General features: G+C 36.3%; 1 protein-coding gene across 21 annotated transcripts in view; it reads right to left on the bottom strand.

Annotated features, from left to right (window-relative positions):
• Positions 1-24,995, bottom strand: part of LOC129722887 (poly(rC)-binding protein 3) — a 577,573-nt gene that overhangs the window by 289,403 nt on the left and 263,175 nt on the right. The gene's annotated exons all lie outside the window — the stretch shown is intronic.

Consider the following 24,995-nt stretch of genomic DNA (forward strand, 5'->3'; position numbering starts at 1 on the left):
CCCTTCTACACAATGTCATTAACGTGTGAAATTTTTTGTACCGTTATCGAACCCGGTATCAACAATTGGTATCAGTAATCCCCGCCATTGCTGACACACGGTGACGTGAACTCACTCAATCGTCAAAACCAAACATGAATTACACCCGTTGGTTCAAAAAAAATCTTGTTTGCAGTATGTCGTACAAAACCGCATTACAGCACACCGAACTGACTGTCAGTGCCATCGTGTCACTTTGCTTACTACTATTGGCCCTTCTCACATCGCTGGATACCGGGACAAATCGTGTTATCGTAAGCGTTTTGTTTTTATCGAACTGTTGGTATCGGCGGCTTCCACCGAATGATTGATTGTGGTAATTAGTCCACCTAGCGGTGAATATCTTTACCCTTAACTGAATCGGCCGAGGGCGTACGACCGCATATCGAGTGTGATAAGCAACCACACCAAAACGTTTGCACGCACCCAACACGGGTTGATGGGTATTTAGCTTTTTTTGTACCACTCAGCCGGTTAGTTGGAGTGTGCAGATTAGCAGGGCCAATACTAAATGGTTCTTTTTATTCCTCAACACAGAGTATGATTGAATCCGGCTGATTTGCGGTTTTTGACACGGCTTCAGGAATGGAAATTATGAAAGGCAATGTTCTCGAGGATTACTGTCACTTGGCGGTGACATTCATAAAATTATTTCTAAATATATACATTGATCCGCAAGATTTCATTCCTCAACATCTAAACCAGTGCCCTCGGAATGTTCGACAGTGATTTTATAAATTTTCAAATCTGCTTAACTCGGCTCTTTTATTCTTTCGGTAGTAAATTTACCAGGAGGAGTTTAGAATTATGCTCAGTAAATTTGAACACTTTCTTTTATAGCTCGGCGTATGCATTTGTCATCCTTTTTTATGACCTCGCTATATACTCACTCGTTACCGTTAAGAAAAGCTACTTTTTTCTCCCGAAGTCAAGCTTTTACGAGTAGAAGCAAGTGCTGCGTAAATTTCACTCTAAAACAGAATTCTTTTGGATGATAGTTTTCACTGTGCACTGGGCACGGCAATTACGGATAGCTTCAGAGGTTTGTCTTTTTCTCGTGTAGTTGTCAGTTGTACAAGGACTCTTCACCTAACAAAAAGACACAAGAACGAGAGCTGCACTTTCTTCAAAAAAAGCCTGTCGGCAACTCGCTTGATTGTTGGTGTCATGGCAAACGGTCTGGTGGCAACCGGTGTAGAAAGGAGACAGTAACAGAATCGATTGTTGAACCGCTTTTTTAGTAGGAAAAACGAAATAGATATTTGCCACGTTTGAAGAGTATTAATCGGTGACCTTTGAATAATGTTACAAAGGTAGTCGAGATTATGAATGCAATTATGGAGAAAGGTATTAGTTATTTCACATAGTTTTTAGCAAACATGTTACAGGTTTTGTTTTGACGTGGGACTACGTCTTTGTTTTCTATACAAGGATGCATTCTGTAAAATAGGAAACGAAACTGGCAAATGTTACGTCAGATTTCAAACGATAAAAACAGCATGACCACATGATGGATAACAATAACCAATATATTGTTGGATAGATAAAACGTGTAACAATTTCATAATACGCTAGTCATCATTGTTATTTCACTACTTAACGGTGAAAATTGATAAACAATTACGAGAAAATTTACGCGAACAATGAACCAACCACACGCGAGCATTCCTAGCACAGACGATGTAAATGGACACAACCATTCCCTGTGATATTTTCTGTTTCAATATAAAAAAAATGGACAGAGTTTCCCCGTCCCAACAGGTCAATTAAAGTTTGCTTCCATGAGCTTAGATTAATTCGAAGTCTCGAAGGTAAAGATCTTTCGAAAAATTTTGAAACAAACCTTTTACTTGAACAATTTCTAAACCTGCTGTCAAAGCATAATAAAAACTGATGTCTTGAAAGAAAACATGCTGGTAAAAGCAACAACACCGTACAGTAAAATAACTGCTGTTGCTGTAACCTTTGTAACTAAAAATCCTTCTAATTACAGTGTTTAGTTCCACGTCACCATTTCATACAACCCTAGGGCTGTATACCTTGAAGTATTTGAATGTCAACAGATACTGTGGACATGCATAGAAATGGACTGAAAAATCAACCAAAATTTTGGATTTTTTGTAGTAGAATACTTCTCTCAGGAAGTTCGGCTACATAGGGATGTGAAATGAAAATTTAAAACCGAAAAAAGTGAAAAATATGTCCAATTTAAAATGGTAATAAATCGGTTAGTATTTTATTTATTTATTTGTCGTCAATCATAAGTAGACTATATTAATTACATTTCATTCTTATCTTACTAACCTCAAAAAAAAATATTTTCATAAGTGTAGTTTTGTTCATTGTTACATCGATTGATTCACAATATTGGTTATAACATGACATCATTCTATTAAGAGGTTCGTTTTTTCCATAGTTCGTTCGTTGATTACTGATATAAAACAAGTTTCTATTTGTTAGAGAACGAGTAGGAGCATATAAGTTCAAATTCGCCAAGATTTCTGGGCTGTTTATTCTTTGTGTAATTACATCGTTTATAAAAGCTACCATTGCGAACTCTCGTCGCTTTTTAAGTCCATCAAGATTTATTAACATACAACGTGACTCATAGGAAGGTAAAGGTAAAGTGGTCCAACCTAGCTTTCGTAGAGCATACAACAAAAATTGCTTTTGTACTGATTCTATACGGTTTATATGTGTATCATGATATGGCGACCAACTATGCTACAATATTCCACCAGGGGCCTGACGTGTGCAACATACAATGTTTTGATGGTGTATGTAGAGCATCCATTTCTCGACTGTTTTTAGCTTCCCGGGATTCGGGAAATATAAATATGATTTCCCGGGATGTAAAAGAAATTTTGAAAGAAACGTAAAATAACTGCGATTTATTTAATTTGGAATTTAATTTTGTCACATAAAATGAGAGAAGGAATCGAATTCCTAAAACAATATAAAAAGATGATCATTTCTCGAAAAATTTAATAAAGTTCATTAGTTTGGCTGGTAATTTTTGTTTCACAAACTGCAACAACGAAGATCCTGTAGGAGGACTACATAGCTTCGACACTTTACGAGGACTTGGGTTTTTAGTTACCGCTTCCTCAGAGGATGGTCGACGGTGATTTTGTGTGTTTGTTCTGCAAGTGTTGTAAAAGGCCACTGGTAGATGAACCCTTGCACGAGAGTTGCTGTGGACATTTCAAAGATTGCGCTTCGTTATCGCCGGGCACCTTCTTGAAATATTGCCAGACTCCTGCCATTTCTGCAATAAAGTATAGTTAACTGTAATAATAGATTCGAAACTGCTGCTGGATGACAGACAAACTTTTTTCAATATGATTATTCTCGACTTGTTGTTTACGGCGGTGACAAACTAATAACTGTTTTCATTCACGTGCGGAATCTCTAATTAGAAGTTCTGTTTGTTCCCTTGTTTGTGTACTTCGTCTGCTGCAATCAAACTTATAAACTACAATCACTTGTGTACGTCCTTTTATATGCGCTGATCCTATTTTTCCCAGTCTCGTCCTCGCGTGGTGATACAATGGCCATCTTTTAATTGAGCAAGGAATTCGCCTACTTCTTGCGTCTTCGCGCGAGGATGAAATGATGAATGAATAGAGTGCGTTATATATACATTATATATATATATATATATATATATATATATATATATATATATATATATATATATATATATATATATATATATATATATACATATATATATATATATCTATATATATATATATATATATATATATATATATATATATATATATATATATATATATATATATATATATATATATATATATATATATACAGATATATATATATATATATATATATATATATATATATATATATATATATATATATATATATATATATATATATATATATATATACATATATATATATATATATATATATATATATATATATATATATATATATATATATATATATATATATATATATATATATATATATATATATATATATATATATATATATATAATGTTATTCTAATGGTCAACAAAGGTTAATCTGGAGTCGAGCGTGATTCCTAGATCTCCAACTAGATCTCTTACAAGACTGCTCCTTTCAACTGTTTTCATGTCTATAGTAATTGTTCTTTGTCTTATGCTATGTTTCCTGGTAAACGAAATGGAATTACATTTTTTCACGTTAAGTTTCAACAGACTTTTCATGCACCATGTGTGAAAACTATCAACTTCACGTTGAAATAGTTCGAGATCAGAATCTTTACGTATTTCAAGAAAAAGTTTCATGTCGTCTGCGTATATCAAAACATTCAGCACCTTTAAGACATGTTCTACATCGTTTACAAATAAAATAAATAGTAGCGGACCTAGATGAGAACCTTGTGGCACACCGGATGTCACATTCACCACTGATGATAAGCTACTTTTGAACCTTACTTTTTGTGTTCTGTCGGTCAAGTATGACTGAATCTTTCCAAATTGGTGGTATTGCGCTGCGTTCTAGGGAAGAATTGAACAACCACTACAGAGGCTGTGCAAGTTCCTTCGAAACTGATTTTAAAAATACTGGCGGTAGCCCATCTGGTCCTGCACCTTTTGATACATTCAGCATATTTAAGGAAGCTAAAACTTCGTCAAGCGCTATATGATCAACTGTGACATCTCTCAATGGCTTTGGTAGGTATGAGAAAAACTGATAATCACGATCCTTGTCGTCATGAGAGGTGTAAACATCCTGGAAAAACTCAGCAAATAAATTACTGATTTCACTATTAGTTTGACCATTATTATTTTCTAGATGCATTTTTGGTGGAAAGTTGCTCGACTTTTGTTTATCTCTGGCAAAATTAAAAAATGACTTAGGATCAGACTTTATATTGTTTTCTAGCTTAGTGTTGTAACCATCATAGGCACTTTTGATTTCCATGTTAAATTCGTCACATACTGAGAGATAGAATGAAAGGTTTATATCACTGTCGTCTCTTTTGTAAATTTTATGGGCTGTTTGTTTTCTGTTTTTGAGATTGATTATTTTTCTGTTGAACCACACTGGGTTTTTTGATGTGCTTGTATGTTTTCGTTTTCGCTTTGGGACTGTCTTTTCTAATGTGTCGTATATGATTTCGTAAAACTTATCCACTGCTTGTTCTATATTCAAATTATAAATCTTGGTTTGCCAATCGATGCAGTTCAGTTTGCTTTTGATGAGCTCATAGTTGGCTTGTTTGAAGTCAAAGTATGATTCCGACATTTCGCTGTCTAGCAGTGTGGTGTTACAATGTATAAATATGGAATATTCAATGACAGTGTGAAACGCTTCATTTTTCCAAAGGGGAGCTGGTGCCTCAGTAACGCAGAAATCATCAGTCATGTTTGTAAATAGCAAATCTAGATAACAATTGTTATGATTTCTAACAGGATTTACTTGATTATTCGATGGATTTCCTTCGTTCTTGCAGCAATAGATTGGAAAATCTTCTAAGATTCTTCCTAAAAGAAGATAATTGTAATTTTATTTTTCACACTATTGTACAATTGAAAATAATCAAGCCTTGTCAAAACGAAAAATTCGACACTGATTGGTCGTTATATGATTGCTTCCCAAGCACGGTCGACAGAATCATATATCTTGCAATTAAAAACATGCTATTTAGTCCAAATAAGAGCCTGTTTCAGCCGAAGCTGCTCATAATAGTTCTAGACAGCGACAACAGCAGTCGTCCTCCTCTAGCAGCAGCACTAGCAGTGCAATGGATACCAGCGATGGCGGAAAGCGGCCACACCTGTGGCGTAGCAATGGATAGCGCACTAGTTGCAGCGGATTCCAGCAACGATAGCAGCTGCGTCAGCTGATGCAGGAACAGTGGATACCAATGGCAGCGTATAGTGGCCACAACTGTTGTATGGCTATGGATAGCGAACTAGTTGCAGCGGATCTCAGCATCGATAGCGGCTGATGCAGTGAGGCACTTTAGTGAAATGCAGTCTCTGTGCAATAGTGGGCACTAGTAAATGCATTTAATGAAAAGTTGACTCATTTTGACAACACGTGAGCCGTCTAGTTTTGAGTATTATATCAGCATTTCACTGTTTACTTTATCACAACGAATACTTTGTTCGCACTGTCAGTGATAACGCAAAGATGTAATCGGCAGCTTATCCGATACTAAATTGAACAACAAATTGTCCTTTTCAGGATGAAATAAAAACCTGATGATTAAAGCGTTAATGTTTTCTCTTGAGGTAATTTACATGTTTGAATTTGTGAAAGTTATAAATTTTAATTTATTTCCGTGTCTCAGAACGTACTGAATTATCTTTTCCTTCAGTCATGAGCACGACATCCGAAAAAATTTCATATCAAAATTTAAAAATTGTCAAGCCCCAACCATAACAAGCAATTTACTATATTATTGAAAATGGTCAATCCTTGTTGAAGCGTAAAATTCGATTGATCTGATTAGTCAACGTTTATTTACTAGAAAAAATGACTGACACGCAAGCAGCCGAGTTATCTTTATTGTAAAAGTATTCTACTTCAACCTTGCGGTCGTGGTTTTGCACACAACTCTCCTGTTACTGCTGTACTGCTTAGCTTAGCTTAGCTTAGCTTGACTGACTACACATATCAATGGTTGCACTCCGTGATAGATCCGAATCAGTAAAATTGCACAGTGAATTTCAGCAATGTAAATATTTTTCCTAGATTCTATAGTGATTGAACCTTCCAAAAACGTAAATGTCAAATTTATAGTGTTTAAGAAACTGTAGAAAACTAATTGCAAAGTTCAAGTAAAATTAACAAAAAACAAGCGTTTTTGGTTATATATTCTTTAAATGGTTACAAATGATCAGGAGTATGTATTTATAATACATTTTTTGTTATATGACGGTGAAATAAGTGCTTTATTCGATGCCAAAAGGGTTTTGAAGTGAAATTTCAAATATGTTGATCTTAGGCCAAAATTAAAACAGGGGTAATTCAGCGTTGTAACGTCACGGAAAAAGTACAGTTTTTTACTTCATGGGAACTCCTTACATTTAATCAAAGTAATATTTTGTTTTCCCTTTATACTCAAAAATACCTTTAATTTGATACTAGAAGATCGCAGCTAGGTTGAATACAACTTGAGTTACAACCGGGTTTAGTTTGCGTAGTAACGTCACGAAATTTTTTTTCTCCCCTTATACAATATTCGTCTATGTTTAAAAACTCACTTGATGCGTCTAAATTAGTTCACGTTACATCTTTCATATAACAGAGAATAAATTTTATAAAATGGATTAATGTTTTTAATTATTAAACTGTGGGTCAACCATGAGTAATGTTACATTCTAAAAAATTCTAATATTATTCTATTATATTATATTACAATGCATTGCGTGAGGGGGGAAGGAAAATTGTCAACTTCCGCGTTACGTAACATGCGAATGTTCCCTAAGAGAAAAACAATTGACGCAAGGTAACCGTATCAGTGCTGATAAAAGTCATTTTCCCCAGCAAAATTCTTCGAATATTATAGCCAATCATTTTCAATTTTCACTTCCAATGATCGCAGCACTCTTTCAGATACACTAGATTTCCGTCCTAGTAACGTACTGTTATACTCAGATGAAATAGATCGCGCTCATCGTTCACGATTACGGAATAAAATTTGACGAAATATCCAACCAAATGATCTTCACTTCAAAGCGAAAAAGAAAAACAAACAGTCCACAAAACCAAAATGAACCTCACCGAAACACTTTTTCACTGACACTGACCGATGCCTTGACAATCTTCGTTAACTTCGATAAACTGATTTTTTTGTCTTGCTTCCATCGCATGAAATATAATGAGGTATTTTGACAGTTCACTTCCATGCAAAAAGCGGGAAGGGAGAACTCTGAAAGGATTGTAAAAAAATAACGTTCATGGATGCTTTTTTTCACTTTCACTCAAGAGTGTCAACAAATATAAACCCTGAACCGTATTAATGAAATGAATACTTCGTCCGCATCGCTCAAGCCAATCTTCCGAATGTGATGGTTATCGCAATTACGGGACGTGACATCACCACATTGTAATCCCCGTGGTTCTGTGGTTAGCGATGTCGGTCGGCGAGCTCTCCCACACGGTTGTGATATCGGGTTCGATTCCCGATCGAGTCGAAGATCTTTTCGAGCTGGAAATTTTCTTGACTCAGCACTGGGGCATGGTGTATCGTTGTACTTATCCTACACATGCAAAATGTGCCAAAAACAATATCGATAACGAATTCTCTCAACTAATCTAGTTGATCGAGACCGCTATTAGCCCCAAGGCTAAGCGTGCGATATTGTTTTGACATCACCACATTTAACGATGAGAAGAACATTTTTGAACGACCAACACCATATCGTGGAATAAGCCAGCTATTTTTTTTTGGGGCAAGTCTAGATGAAAATACTACAAGGTATACAGCCCTAGGGGTTGTATGAAATGGTGACGTAGGACTAAACGTATATACTGCTGCGATAAACTGTTAATAGGCAACACTACCGTTTATATTTGATGGTCGTTATTGTAAAACTAACGACGATGCATGAATACATGAAAATTTTACCCTAGTAGTAGTTGTGGAAATTTTCATAACTCTTATCTTGAAGCATCTATAGTTCTGATAAGAACCGATTCCATAATCTTCAGTATGAAATTTGTGCTACAGAACGCTGATGATCGCACCACCACCGGTAGTATTGAATATTTTGTTGGCCGCGCATGAAATTTGCTCTCCGCTGTGCCTTCCAGTAGCTGTGTCAGCAAAATATTCTGCAGTGTACGATGGTAACTGTTGCTGCCGTATGCAAAATAAAGGTAACATGCTCCGCACTGCCTGGAATTGACTCGTATGCAGCTCTCGTTTCTCAATGTCGCGTACCTCTAACAGCTATACTTCACTCGCTATTGTGTAACAAACTAAACTGAAGCTGAATTTCCTACACGCATTTATCGAGTTCAGAGTAGATTTTTGCCATTAGGGCATGGCCACACAGCTTAGAGAAAAATAAACAAACCAAAACACTTTGTTGAGTCAAAATATGTAGGCAGTGGAACTTATTTCGTCCATGTTATTGTTATCTGTGCTCGGGAAGCAAGCCAATAACGAGGGAAATGTATGGGAAAGCTTGACCTTGGAACTTTTCACCTTTTTCCACCATTAAGCAGTAAAGCAACAATGTTGAACATTATATCAAAAAATTGTTACACACTTTATCTATCCACCGACATATAAATGACTAAGATGCATTAAGTCGTCCGCTTGCTATAATCGTTTGAAATCTGACGCAACATTTGCCAGTTTAATTTTTAATTTCACAAAGTGTAATCTAGTATAGAAAACAAAGACGTAGTCCCACGTCAAAATTTTCAGCGGCAAAAATGCACTTGAATTTTCTTGAATAAGTAATGTGAGTTTGAAAAAATCAAGGCAATATTACGGGAGCGAAAAAAGCTAAAAAGCGGCATTTTTGTGTTATTATTATAATTTTTTAAAGGTTCCTTGTATTTATTGGAATTAAGGACACATTTGTAAACTTGTTTTTAATATAAATGCTGAATAAACTGCTAACGTACTCAGACATTGTGAAAAAAACTACAATAAAATAAATTTAATATGTTTTACACATAATGTCATATAAGACACTTTTGAGAATATTTATGATACATATGTCACTTATGAAAAGAATTGATTTGATCATAACTCACATTCCTTCACTGAAAATCTCCAAGTTTAAGTTTGGTTCTGCATTCCCAAACATTAAACGACAAAGCAAATTTGTTACGTAGTTTATTGATAACCCCACAAACCAAGTGCTTAAAGTAGAAGTAGAAATATATAAAATCAGACATTGAACTATTTCATATGAAAATGTCTAAGAAATATGTGATAGGGGAACTGCTCCATTATTCATCTCATTAAGCCGATATTCACGAAGAATGCACAGATTAAACACCAAATTTTCACGAAATCATTGAACAAATAAGCTAAATATGCTTACGTACTCTTATGGAATCGTTAAGCATTGTATATTTAGTAAAATTAGCTAGATTTATACTGAATTTTGTAAAACAAACCATTTTTCACAACGCTTCCATATCCATCTCAAAACTTGAATCACTGCTCAATAATTAATCTCACGATGCCCCTATACTCATCTCACTGTTAATCATGAATGAATCACATTATCATGAATGAACGTAGCCGCAGCCCATCGTAGTAGTTACCTAGATATCTGCTGCAGTTGTTTACGTGAAAAATAGGTAACCTTGGTAACCACTACAGTGCTGTAGGTTTATGTCAATTATGTCGTAATAATTCAACATTTTCTGTATGAATTTTTCGTATTAACAGAAATTGATTTGGCAACTCTTGATTTTCTTCAACGCAGTGAAAACAGATGAGAATACATACAGTTGAAATTTAGGAATTGTAGAAATTCATCTCATATATTTCTACTAATTCAAGCTTGTTTTTGGAAATTTGAGGTGAACATTTCAAAGATTGAAGTATTCTTAGTGTAGTGAGAGATTTAGTTTAGTGGTTAAAATAAAAAGTGGTCCGCTAGTGGTGAGAAAAACTTTGGTTGGCTGCTGAACGAGTCCCGTTGAAGCCGTATATACCAATGCGCGGATTTTGTTTTCTGAGGTAGGTGATTGAATTGAAAGAGTTTTCGAGTGCAGATGCCCGACTATAATATCAAATTTAGTGTTTTTAAGTGAGTTTTTGAGGATTATACTTCATGAGGAATCTAAAGTGAACTAAGAAGAATCCATTCCATGGATTAGTAGTTTGGTTTAAGGAGAAAATATGCGTTTTTTCCTGTTTTCAATTGTGTTCACATGTTGAATGAGATGAATATACGGGCTGAGTTGAATAATGGAGCAGTTCCCCTAAATAATGGATACCGACTGATTCATATTTTCGTGACGTTACAACGGAGTGAGAATACCCCTTGCTGAAAAATGAGCGGTGTAACGTCACGAAATATAAAAGCTTCTCAAATATAGATGTTACCAGTTATAGGCACTCTAAACATGGCAAAATGTTCGATTATTATTTGTTATCAAATCGTGGAAGAAGAAATTGTTATAAAATTCCAAACAGAGCAGAGTTTTTGACTTTTGTAAGAAAAGTCCCGACACCTTAATTTCTCGCGCGTTGTAACGTCACGCTACATTTTTACTCGCCAAGGTAATATAAACAAAGTAAACAAATATCTTATACATCATTCTCAAAAGAAATTTTGTATACTTTCCGAATCTATAATAATATCAAAGGGTTTCATGGAAAATAGTAGGAGGGTGGTATTCAAGACACGACCGCATGACGTTGACTACCGTATTCTTATGTTCCATTAAAACAAATAGTAGAGGGAATTGCAACGCTTCTTTTACAAAACTTCGAGGCACCAAAAGGTACCAGTTGCCAGATTATTCTCGTTTACTGGTTAGTCCGTCCAGAATGCCAGTCACTTTAGTATTTTGCAGTAGCCATTTACTACTAACAGCCACCAGCATTACGGGTGAAACCGGCACGAGATGTCTTTCCCCCTTTCAGCTGCTAACACCTAGCGTCCGTATGTAATCGGTACGGTTTAGTAATGAAACTGATGGGGTGACATGTTCGAACGGTACGTTTTATACCAAGGCTTCGTCAGTTAGTTAGAAAGAAGAAGGGGCAAAGTAGAGAATGGATTGACAAGGAACGCAAATAAACATCGGAAACAGAAAGTAACAACAACAATAACAACAAAGTCAGATCGATTGTATCCGTTAGTGTCGACTGTACTAGGGAAGAGAGGTAGTGATTGGCTGCGCGGTATGATTTAGACAATCGATAATTATTACCAATTTTTCAATAGTGTATCTCAAACAATAGTTTATTTTTGTTACATAAATTTAACCGTAAAAGAATTTCTGATCGATTGATGCCAAAACCTCGAAAACCTGATTATAGATGACTGCAAAATAAGCGCTCAAAACCTGACCACTTTTCCCTGGTTGAATTACTAGATTTTCAAATTCAGGTGCCTAACTTCGATATAGACGTTAGTCAACGTCAAAATATAAGTTAGAATTAAAATGATGCCAACAGAATAGTCAAAACGTTGTAACGTCACGGTAGAATGTGTCATATAACTCCTACCCTAAATAAGCTAGCTATTTTCGGTTTATTCTATATTCAGCCGGCTGACTAGAGAAGCTTGATTAGCTTATTTTTATTTGGGACCGGTTTAGACCAAGAGACATTAATGACTATAATTGAAGCAAATACGCATTGGCTTTAACTTGGGTTATTAGTTGTATTAATGTTTTAAAGACACCTCGAAGTATTTGTTACGATCTGCGTAAAAGAAGAGTCCAGTCTATTACTGGTATTCGAGATGCTGTTATTTCAGTTAGAACTGGACCGGTAAGCGAAACCATTCAGCTCTAATCTATATAGGCTTACATAACTACGGCTTTAACGCCCTTCAAGCGCCGTTGTTGCGTGAAGGAGCGCAGTTCTTTAATTTTTTTCTCCAAGAGGATTTTTTTCTTTGAATAAGTTTCAATTACATTTGAAACCCGACAACCAACGGTTGAATACATCGCCGGTCGTGCGCCACCTTATCCAAAGTCACATTTCCAGCACTCGGAACCACAACGATTGGTTAACGGCTGACATATTGGCAAAGCACCTGTCCGGAACCATCTGATGCTGCTGATAGCTGGCAAGCTCCCAGTTTGGCTTACCCTATGAATGAAAGGTATCGATCTTACACACTTGCCAGCCCCACAGACCGTTTCCTCCGAGTGATAAATGTGTCACATCCGTTCAACTGTATACCTCTGAGGGTTGGTACACTCATAGAAACAGGAATTGGAGCCGCATCTTTTGTGTGCTGCCGATGTTTGTAGCGCAACTGGAACTTGGAGAATGCATAACCAAAGGAACACTGATAGCAGAAGCTTATCGTTAAGCTTATTCCCCACACAGAGGCAGCGAGCAATGCAATGGATACAACACACTGTTACAGTTGTACTATCATGCAAAACCTGCTTTGCTATGGCGTAGCTCACTGGCAGGAATCACCATTTACAGACTAGTCAGAGAGGACCTAGATTTGCAGCATCACAGTTGGATCCCATTCCTGGTATGTTTCTGGTCTGGCCGCAATCGGCACAGAAGCGCATTGCTTCTCTCTTTCAGGCCAGCAGCGAGGGCTTGGTCTTTTGCACATTCACACAATTCGTGGAGAGTAAGAAAAAAAGAGAACATGTTTAATGCGTCGAACGCAAGTTCATGTAACGGTATTAACCAGCTTCTCCGCGATGAGCAAATGTGACGATTTCGCTGCCCGTTGGTTGAGAGTTTTCAGCGGAATTGGTCATTAATTGTGGTCATTCCCATTACTACAAGGGGCGCGAAAGCGCGTTCCTTGTACAGGTGGCATCCGGTCGAGCTGCCGTCTTACTTACGGCTGGAAGTGAACTTCGATCGAGCAGGTGATGTATCTGACGCACAGTGGCCGAGGGCCGGCCAAAACCGATGTTGCTACTATTGTTATTTTTTTTTTTATATATCTCTAGTGATTAAGTACTAATCTGCTTGTCTTTCACTGCAAGCACAACGATCGAAGAATTCAAATCGCCTTTATTGAACTAACTGATTTGAAGGTAGCGTTTGGTCAGGCTGTCGAAAATCTGACGGCTTAGTGCATTCCAAATATTTGATGGTTAGCTTAATTTATATATGATAGTGAAGGTCACATCAATTCATGCTGTTTTTCACAGTATTTAAATAACTAAAGTCCGTATATAAGATAATCAGGCAACTATCAACTATCAATTTAATGTTAGAGTTGACCACGTAGTGACCTTGAAATTTTATTACAGGGCAAATGAACCTTTGTCCTACCATTTCCCTACAAATACTAGCTTAATTTGCTCTAGAATTTCATTCTGAACGAGTGAAGAAAAGATTCGTACGGGTTGGAACTTTGCAAATGCGCAGAGAAATTCAACAAGCAGTATTTGTGGCAAAAGTCATGAACAAGAATTAAACGTAAACGAATTTCCGACTTTTTCCCAAGATCAAATATTCCTTATATTACTTCATACAGGTAGGAAACGTGTAAACATAGAAGAAAACGTGTAAACATATATGTGCGAACGTTGGTTGAGCATTTGCGCTGCGATTTGAATGGGTAGCAGGCTAATTTTGTGAAGAAGATCTTTTAAACAAAACCTAGAATTCTCGCAAGTAATGCTACACGATAGTTAAAACGAAAACAAATTATTTTCCCTTCAAAGTAACGTTCAACGTGTTAACCATAACCGTTGAATGGTTAATTGCATTCTTGCAACGGAAATATCCATTCTGCAACAGCAATCACTTCGAAAGGAAAAGGCCTCTAATTAGAAAAATTGAATAAAGACATACAGCGAGTGGGGCATAATGAAGCCAAACAAAAAAACCTAAATTAATCCACCTAGCGGTCAGACCCAGCCTTTCTCATTCAAACTTATTATTTATGAAAATAGATTTACAAGAACGCTTCAATCCAATAAATGTATATTCACTCTTAGGGCATCTTCAGCGGTGGTCTATTTTTGAAACAACTTTATCCTAGATTTACACCAGCGAAACCTGAATAAAACCAGCTAATATAGACCAACTTTTCGTTCTCCGCACCGGTGTTGTATATCTTGTTGTTTTAAACCGCTGACATCTGTCACACTGTCAACAGTTCAATACCCCATGCTATCAGTTAATGAGACTTGTCATAATAAAAAGCACTTAATATTTAACAAACGGCAATTCGCTAATTTTTTCGCACATTAAACGATTACTTTGGTAAGACACTTCATATCCACAAGTCTTTATGGATTTGACGGTTTGACCCGAGCGTCAGTGACATTTCTCAGGATGGATTGGTATGATCGAAAAATTTCTGCTACAAGTAGGGCTTCGGAGGATAGCGAAAAATATTTGGTCGCGTAGATGTTCATCTTCCGTTTTCGTCTCATCAATCCTTCAAAATCTTGCAGTTCTTCAAACTCGGGTTGGGTTTTGAGGATATTGGGTGGCATTGCGCAGCTCGATTCGAACGATTTTCGCTATTTTCGAGTAGGTCACATACTGCCAGTTATGCTTCAAGCTTAAAAGGAGCTGTCATTGTCATTTGTCCTGCAGCTTATCTAACCCGCAAACGCGAAAAAATACGAAAAACGAAACATAACGCCCCCCAGCGATCACTTAGTTTTGTTCGAGTTGCTCGAAACGAAATGCGCAATGTCATCCCAGCATTTTGAACGTTTTCAGTTCAGTGTCTTCGAGGAACATTTTTCTGGCCTCTCAAGGTCTCCTCTAGTCCCACTATAATTAAGGCGATTAACAAATAGCCAACATATTTGTCATCCTGGTGGCAGATGGTTGCAAACCAAGTAGTTGAACCTATGGTTATGGTTTTTCAGAATTCCCCCTTTTTCTGGTCGGTTCCCTTGAAGCCAAAAACGACAAACCTGTTCATATTCTTCTTCAGAAAAGCTACAAAAATGAATTGTGAATTGTCATGAAAAATCTTTGTTTTGTTTATTCCCCAAAACTAGCAAAACGCTTATATGGAAATAGATAAAAATAAGGTATTCAATTAAAATATGACATTTTACCCACCTATTGGCAGCGTACAAAAGGTTTTAGAACGATCTATTTCTTGTTCCAAAAAGTGACAAAAATAGACCAAAACGTATACCAGTTTCAATTTTTTTCAATTTAGATCTGGTATAAAACAAAATTTACACCACCGGTGCAGCAGTGAATTTGAGTTTGTTCCAAAAAAATAGAACAAAACAACGATTTGGACCACCGCTGAAGATGCCCTTAAGGTTCTAAAAAATTTGGCAGGTAAATGTTTTTAGTGGTAAAAAATATGTTCATAATGTTTTGACACCCCTCCTTCTTTTGGAAGGGAGGACTGCCATACAAATGAAACAAAGATTTCTGCACATTCTGAGAACTAACCAACTGAATGGAACCAAATTTGGCAGGTGAATATTTTTAAAGGTAACAAATATGTGCACAATGGTTTGACACCCCTCCCTTTTCTATGAGGGAGAGGTCCCATACAAATGAAACACAATTTTCGCACAGATTAAGAACCAATCAAGAAAATACAACCAAATTTGGTATGAGAATGTTTTGAGAGGTAACAAATATGTCCATAATGGTTCGACGCCCCTCCATCTTCTGGAATCACATGTTTCTGCACAAATTTCTGCACATCTCGCGAACTATTCAACTAAATGGAACCATATTTGGTGATTGGAAGTTTTCAGTGGTAACCAATATGTTCCATAATTGACCTCAGGTAACATTTTCGATTGTAAGATGGCAACATACGGTTTCTGGAAAACAGACAAAAATGGCCGATTTCCACCCAATGTAATAATATCCGGATCTAGAATGATACACAGGAGCTAAAATCGACCACAGATACCATTTTGAATTCTAAGATGGCGACTTTCAGGTTTCTGAAAAACAGATGAAAATGACCAAATACCACCCAATATGAGTATCTCCGGAGCCAGAATATTGCAAGAAGCTGAAAATTGACTTCAGACACCACTATGAATTGTAGGATGGCAACTTCTGGTTTCTGGAAAACAGCCAAAAATGGCCGATTTCCGCCTAACATGAGTATCTCCGGAACTAGAATGATACACAGCAGCTGAAATCGACCACAGAACCCAGTTTGGATTCTAGGTTGGCGACTTCCGGTTCCTGGGAAACAGCCGAAAATGATCGAATAACACCCATTATGGGTGTTTCTTCAATCAGAATGACGCTATGAGGCCAGAAATTATCTTAAATGCCATTTTGAAATCCAAGACGGCGACTTCCGGTTTGTGAAAAACAGCCTAAAATAACCAATCAGGCACCATTTTGAATTGTTTAGTGGCAACAGTCGAAAATAACCGAAAATAATCGAAAATAACAGTCGTTTAGGAAACAGTCGAAAATAACCGAATAATACTTAATACGGATTTCGAGATGATGCATAGAAACCAAACATTGACCCTGGACACTATTTTGAATTTGAAGACGACCACTTTCAGTTTCTGGAAAACAACCAAAATAACTAAATACCTGTGTCAGATTGATGCCAGAAAATCTGCTAAAAATGACCGAACACCACCCAATATGAATATATTCAGAATTAAGGCGATGTACAGAAGCCAAAAGTCGAGGATGTTGTCATTTCGATAAAACCAATCATTTCAAACGATTTGTTATTTGACTTTGATCATATCCTACGGCCGATTCTCCGTGCATTTGCAGACTTTAATCACATCGCAAGGAATCAACGAATTTGGAACGTTCAAATAGTACGATACCGCATTTAAATTATGTTGAGGTCACAAATATCGATCAAAGCAGGTATCGTTTTAAATAGTCTTTGAATTTCTTTTCTTTCCATAACTTTTGAGCTACATATCAAATTGTTATGAAATTTGTTATTTGTAAGTTTGAGAGATGACTCGTTCGTATGACACTAGTTATGTTCAAATAAGTCATGTAATCTTTGAAATAATAGACTTTCGTTGTTTTATTAACAATTTAATAACGATTACTTAAGTTCGATTATAATCAAATGAAATGGGAACGTATAGGGCAGAAAAACTTTTAAACCACGTGTTCAATCATAATTCATCAGTCAACGCTTAACTAGTCCGCTCGTCTGATAATAATGTTGATTGTGTAGTTTCTGAGATAATGAAGTTTCGTGATTTTCACATTTCGGTACATTACAGACGAAGTTACAGTTCGATTACAGTAAAATTCAATAGGGTGTTATGAGGCAGCTAGACTTATCAATTGACACTAATTTTGTGGAAATCGGTTCAGTCATCTCTGAGAAAAGTGAGTGAGTCCAAGTAGTCTTCGGCATATGTTCCGTTTCAAAGCTGGATTTCACATTTTTAAACATAACAGTCAAAGTAATAGTCCGATTGCAAAACAAATCAATAGGGTCTTATGGGGCAACTAGACCTTCCATTTGACACTGATTTTATGAAAATCGGTCCAGCCATCTTTGAGAAACATGAGTGAGATTAAACTGTCTTTAGAACACTTTTCTTTTCGTAACTTTTGAACCACTGGCTCAATCTTTATAAAATTCAAAAGTTAAGGGTTTTTCAGGTAGCCCGTTCATTTGAAACCAATTTTGTTCAAATCGGTTGTGTAGTTTGCGAGATAATGATGTTTCATGATTTTTACATTTTGATACATAACCTCTAAACTAAAAATCCGATTACAATAAAATTTAATAGGGTCTTATGGGACAACAAGACCTTTCATTTGCAATTGATTTCATGAAAATCGGTCCAGCCATCTCTGAGAAAAGTGAGTGAGAATAAAAATCTGCACACACACACACACATACACACACACACACACACATACACACACACATACAGAAAATGCTCAGCTCGTCGAGCTGAGTCGAGTGATATATGCCATTCGGCCCTTTGGAGCACTTTTATATCTTCGGTTTTGCAAGTGATTGCTATACCTTTCTAGGAGAAAGGCAAAAACAGTCCGAGTGGGAAACCCAGAAGTCGAGCGCCAAGGCCACAAACAGATTAGTTTACATTTCGGCCCAGTGCTATTGATTGGCTTTTGCCGAAGCCGAAGCCGTTTCTCGTAGCAATCAAAAAAGCAAAGTCCGCTGCCCGAGCATCTGCCCATTCCACCATGATGACGATACCGGCATCGCAGCCGAATCTTTTGTTTACTATTTTTATGTTTCTCACACCATCTCATCGTGGCCTTTCATTTCCACTCAGTGTGTGATTGCTTTTATGATACGCAATTAATCGATACTCTGTGCCCGGCTGCAGCCCGTGTTCCGTGTTTTGTGTGAGAAAAGCTAATCGGAGAGGCAAGAGTTACGTATGATTACAAATTGCCGATTTGGCTCGTGTTTCATTTCGTTTCGTATCGCTCTCTCTCCCTCTGCCATCGGTGTTCTTTTTTTTCCTCTATCGCACCTGGGATGCTCTAGAAACAGCCAACCTAACAGAAATTTAATTAACAAGCGAAAACAAATGTGCCCCCGTCAGGCGAAACCAACAAAGCCGACCACCCACAGCACACCAAAGCATAAATCGATTGTGGGTGACATTTGATCAGCGGATCTAATCTTTCTACATCTCCCATGTATGAGAGAATGTAAAACGTGCCGCCCAATCCAGCTGCCAAAAATTTGATGTACTACAGCAACAACAACAACAACAACAACAACAAACAAGTCAAGCGATAGCTGTCAGAAGCACTGATATAAGGCACTCGTGTTTCAAGCGCCACTTACGACGATTGATAAAAGGAAGCGCGTACCAAAACTAGTGCGCTAGCATCACCCACACTGACACATACACACACACGGTTGGGTCGAGCAATACATACAGAAACAAATCGTACGTCGATAAACGGTTCACACGGCAAACAAAACCAGCGCATAATGGTTGCCAAGTTGTGGGGAGCTGTTTCCGATTCGAAACAAACAACATATAGGTACTTGGCAAAAAACAAGGAAATGGTTCATCAGAAAACTACTCTCACAATTTACTTCACACAATCCTAAAATCATTAGAAATACTGTATATGAATACAATCAACATTCGATTGTTCTGTCCGAATAAAATGAAGTTAAACTAACGATTGCCGTCACTAACACAAGAGTTTTTTTGGTTGATGTCCAAGAGTGTTTGCCCTTTTTATAATAAATAAAAATTGATTGTAATTGATTGTAACCAGTCTAGCTGGTACGTTTCACTATTTTCTGTCGAAATGGGATCTACTTGATGATCTGACTACTCTTTGAGACTTGAAATTAACAAAAATATGGTGCACGCTTTTGTTCCAATAGTTACGGTAGAGTTCCTATAGTTGCGAATGGGTGTTCTCATAGTGGCGGTATATAAAACATTCGTGTTTGCTGGGTTAAAAAGAGGTATTTATCTCGCTTAAAGTGATTTTAACTTGTTTTAGTAGTTATCACGTTGTTTTTAATAAGTTGATGAAGCGATTTACAAGTAAATAGAAAGATGCACGAAGTTAACTAAGAGTTGGATTTTGCGCCAACTTGGTCAGATGTTAGCAGCACCCCCACAGAATTCAATGAGGGTTTGTGGTGGTGGACCAACATTTGAAAAGGGCTTAAGTTTTTATCATGAATCGATATATCTGAATAATGACAAGAGTTGAAAAATGACAAGAGTTTTTAAGAAATAACTTTTGGAGAATTGCATGAATTTTTATTTGAAAATATTGGAAAATTGAATTTGATATCTTACATACCTACAAACAGCTTATCCCAGATTTCTTAAAATTTAAACTTTTCAGATAGTCGATTTCGTTACTAAAATTATTTTTGAACAATTCAAAAAGAGAAACAATTTGCAATGCTGACATCGTAAATATCTAAATTTTACTCAAAGTTATTAATATTTTTCATCAAAAAATATGCGTTTTTCATTTGTATGTCATTCTTTTTGGGGCAAACATAAAAAATATCTCTTGGTCTCATTTTGAAGAGCATACTTGACTCTATAAATGAAGGAACTTTTAGGAATATGTTGTTTTTTTTAAATTTGAGTAAATTCAATTTAAAAACAAGCCGAAAATTTCAATAATTTTAAACATTATGCATATAAAAGCACCCAGATTTATTTTTTGGTATTTTTTCTTATAACTAGATGTAATTACCTTTAATTTGACCCAAAAAGATCGAAAATCGATCAACTGGTTCGAAAGTTATGAATTTTTTTTAAAATTAAATACATCGAACACAGTCGTTTTTTATGGTCACCCTATTTCGAAGTTGGTCACGCAAAGTGCTTCAATTGTGCTCAAAACCGCAGGGATGCATCTATGTTAAAAATAATCAAACCCGTATTGTTTCGTTGGGATGTTAAGGGGACCAGCTCCGAAATAGGGTGACCATATAAAACGGCTATATTCGATGTATTTTATTTAAAAAAAAAATCATAACTTTTGAACCAGTTGAGTTTAGGGGTGAGGATTTTGGAATTTGCGACAGATCATATATGAAGTATCGGTAAATACGCGGTGGAAGGAGAAGGTGGGGTACAAATTCAAAAATTGGACAGTAATAAGTATCTCCCCTAATACCAACTTGTCCTTAATATACACGAGTAGCCAAACACATATTTTCTAATAAACGTAAATCCATGTGCCATATGTAAACAAGCCACGATTTTACGTTTTTTTTATTGATACAAGCCTGATATAATTTATTTTAATCGAGAAATCTTATTTGTGCGGTTCGATGAGACTTGTATTAATCAGAAAACGTCAAATCATAGCTTGTTGACATGTGACACATGGCCATTCTCACAAATTCGGCGAATATTTAGGTCAAGAAAAAATGGTGGTTTATCATAAGGATGGATTTCGTTGCTAAATAATAGAACGTAATGCACTTCCTTTGAAACGCTTCTTTAGTAAATAATGTAACCTTTGTTGGTTCTAGCTGGTGAGGCTTAAGCAGGTATTAGATGAAGCAAATATTTGCTATTTTTGGTACGATTTTTATTTGCACAAAATTAAATCTGTATTAAAAAATAGCAAACATTTGCTTCGTCTAATACCTGCTTTAGTAAGCAGTCAATTATTGAATTCTATTACTAAAAAAATATTTGGGATGACCGATAATATTTGACGTAAACAAAGGAAATAAGAAGGATAGATAACGCTCTGAATTCTCATTTTCGTCACTTTAAACTGGTGTGGGAATGCATCTTACCGCTAAAAAATCAGGTTGATTTATTCTGTATTCCTGGTCATCCACTAACTTTGTTGGTCCATAACCTTTCAATGGAACTCGGTAAGAACCGAGTGTTTTAACAGCTGAACTCGGTAAATGCCATGCAGTACCCATCGAATCAAACTGCAATATAACAAGCGGGTTTCGAAAATCGGAAAAATTCATAGAGCCAAATCATGAGAAGAGCTCCGTTCTTCTTAGACACAATAAGAAACACCTGAGGACCAGGGGCGACTCGTCCATAGGTGCAATCTGTGCATTACACACGGGGACGCCAGGCAAGAAATATATTTCGAACGCAAATTTATATTTATATTTTATTGGTTTTTAGTTTAACTTTCAAATGATAACAAATTGCGTGATTACGCGGACATGATTGTGATTACTTCCTCAAACTGCGATTTCCAGAATTTGTAGTTAAACAGGCGGATTCAAAAGCCACGAGTCGCCGCTGCTGAAAATGTTCACATGTCTAATCACAGGGCATTATCCGAGCAGGTATCATCTTAAAATGATAGACAAACCGGATGATATTAAATGTCACCTTTGTGGCATTGAAAGTGAAACATCGGAACACCTTCTCTGCGAAGGCCGAATGTTAATACAACGCAGATTGCGTATCTTCGGTAAGGGACATATAGAACCTGCCAAATTTAAAGGGGATGTTCCGGTGATGTAATTAACTTCATAAAAAGTGCGTTACCTAACTGGGATAAATGTACCATGTAGCAAGGACATCAACTCGTCAAATAGTAATGAACCTACTCGTACGCACTTATAGTAAGTGGAGGCATACCACAATAGATCAAAAATGGTAGCAGTGGTTCAGTCTCCTACAAGGAAAAATAAAAGTATCATAAAATGATACTGACACCTCAACCCACACTTGGGACTCTGTTGCAGGCATACTTTTTAGGTTGAACAGTTTGATCACTGCAATCCACTACACAGTATCATTTTTCCCTAATATGAATATTCAGACATGCGGTTAGGTAGGGCAAACTTGAATATTATAGCATTTTATTAACCCTGGAAAGATTTCCTAACCATGCTGCGGTTTTTTTCTCGTTTTTCGCTAATCAATAAAAAAAATATTCAAACTTAAATTCTAGGTTTTGTTATTCATATGCGTTAACGCCGTAATGACCATTAAGCGATAATTTATGAAGAAACACTTGCATTTTTAATTATTCAAGTCAGTAGCAGTGTTGCGAAATTTCGACGTGAAAAATTTCGACAGAAAAATGAAAATGGTACAACAGCTGTTTCACTCTCACTCTCTCCAAACTGATATTGAGTGTCACCCGTGTCAATTATCAGTCAATAATCATGTCAGTGATATAAATGATATATCTTAATTAATATCGAAATTATTTGATCTGAGCCAATCCATTGCTTGAATTCCCTAAAGCAGATAGGCACCTTCATCCTACACCGCATAAACATCGCTAGAGCAACGTGTGCGAAATCACGAAATGCTGCCAGTCAGCATTACCACTGTCAACTGATTGAAGCTGAAAGCAATTATCACTTTCAGCTCGTTCGTGTTGATACTGATATTCGTAGCTCTCAGTGTCAACTGAAAATCTATCACTGACAGTGAAAATTTGCAACCCTGGTCAGGAGCAGGCTTGTAAACGGTCAAAAGTTTCATTTGATTTCGCTTGCCCAGCGTGCGTCACAGTAGGCTTTCGTAAATGGAGAAAAACCGTCGCCTTTCTAAAGATTATCTAAAAATTATAGAAGAAATTTACTTATTTCCGATATTCATAGGCTATGTGAGTCAAATAACTGAATGCAATGCTGAACTACATCATGCAAAATATTCAAAATAACCCTACAGAAATAAAAAAATATATACGGAAAAATGTGGAAACAAAAGTGGTTTTTAGCTTAAAAAAGTCATTTTTTATCAATCACGTTCGGGCAACCTGTAAATAATTTTTCAGAAAGTCGAAATGTTTTAAAAAAATACATAAATAACATTATCTTCCAATTTTGGGCTGGTTTTTACAACCTTGATTTTTTTGGGACTAATGAATATGCTCCTTAAGGGGTTATATACCTTTTTAGTTTTCAAAAAATCGAGAATTTTTTTATTGCATTATCTTAGAGTACAACATTTTGAGAACATTTTAACAAATTTTCATAAAGATCTGAGCAATAGGGAAACAGTTAGAGCGATTCACAGCGCGCCTCACCACGGTCGCATAAGCTAAACTTGAAACTTCACAGGCGTTTATCTCGGAATGGTGTTTCTCAAAAAATGGTTTTGCGGTGAAGCTACTAAACTGATTTTCTTCAACTTTTTATTTGAAATGTCTTAGAAATGTATGAACCGTTCAGATCTGGTGGATGATCTACCAGGACAGTCTCTCAGTCACTAGTTCCAGGTATTTTTTTCAAAAAAAAAAAAACACTTTCTCAGATAACACCATGTATCTTCATCATGTTTCATGCATTTCTGTGATGTTTGACATCAAAAAACAATTTTGATTTTGTAATTTTAATTAAATCGTGCCTGCTTTTTTTATTTTGCCTGGGGGCGTTTTTCGAGAAAACGGAATTTTGTTCCTGAATGACTATTCGCTTTCATTTTTTGGCTTTGAAAATTATTATCAGTTTGTTTGCGAAAGTTTTTCAATCTTTCTCTGATGTTTCAATTTTTTTTTTGGAATCACGTTTCTTCAGAAGTTTTCTAATTTCAGGATAATCTACTTTCAGTGGAAATTAAAGTATATAATTCTCATTAGTGCCTTGTGTCCTTATTGCATATGTATGGTTTTATAAACTCAATTTGATTGCTTATTTTTTCTAGCAAGGGCAAATGTGTTATACCTGTTACAATTTGTTCGTGTTGAAATTTTATAAAAAAATGTACCTTAAAACGTCATTGACTTCGGAGCAGAAACTACGTATTATTCGAGCAATTGAGAAAGAAGATTTGTTGGAAGCTGTTCATTGCTGGTTGCATCTGTTATTTGTTTATTCTTCAAACCTAGTTAGGATATGGTTAGTTGAAATTTGTTATACGCAGACTAGCTCTTGGTCTGCTAGAACGGAAAATACTGTATCAGATGTGGC

Source organism: Wyeomyia smithii, chromosome 2 (genome assembly GCF_029784165.1).
Source record: "Wyeomyia smithii strain HCP4-BCI-WySm-NY-G18 chromosome 2, ASM2978416v1, whole genome shotgun sequence".
NCBI classification, from domain to species: Eukaryota; Metazoa; Arthropoda; class Insecta; order Diptera; family Culicidae; genus Wyeomyia; species Wyeomyia smithii.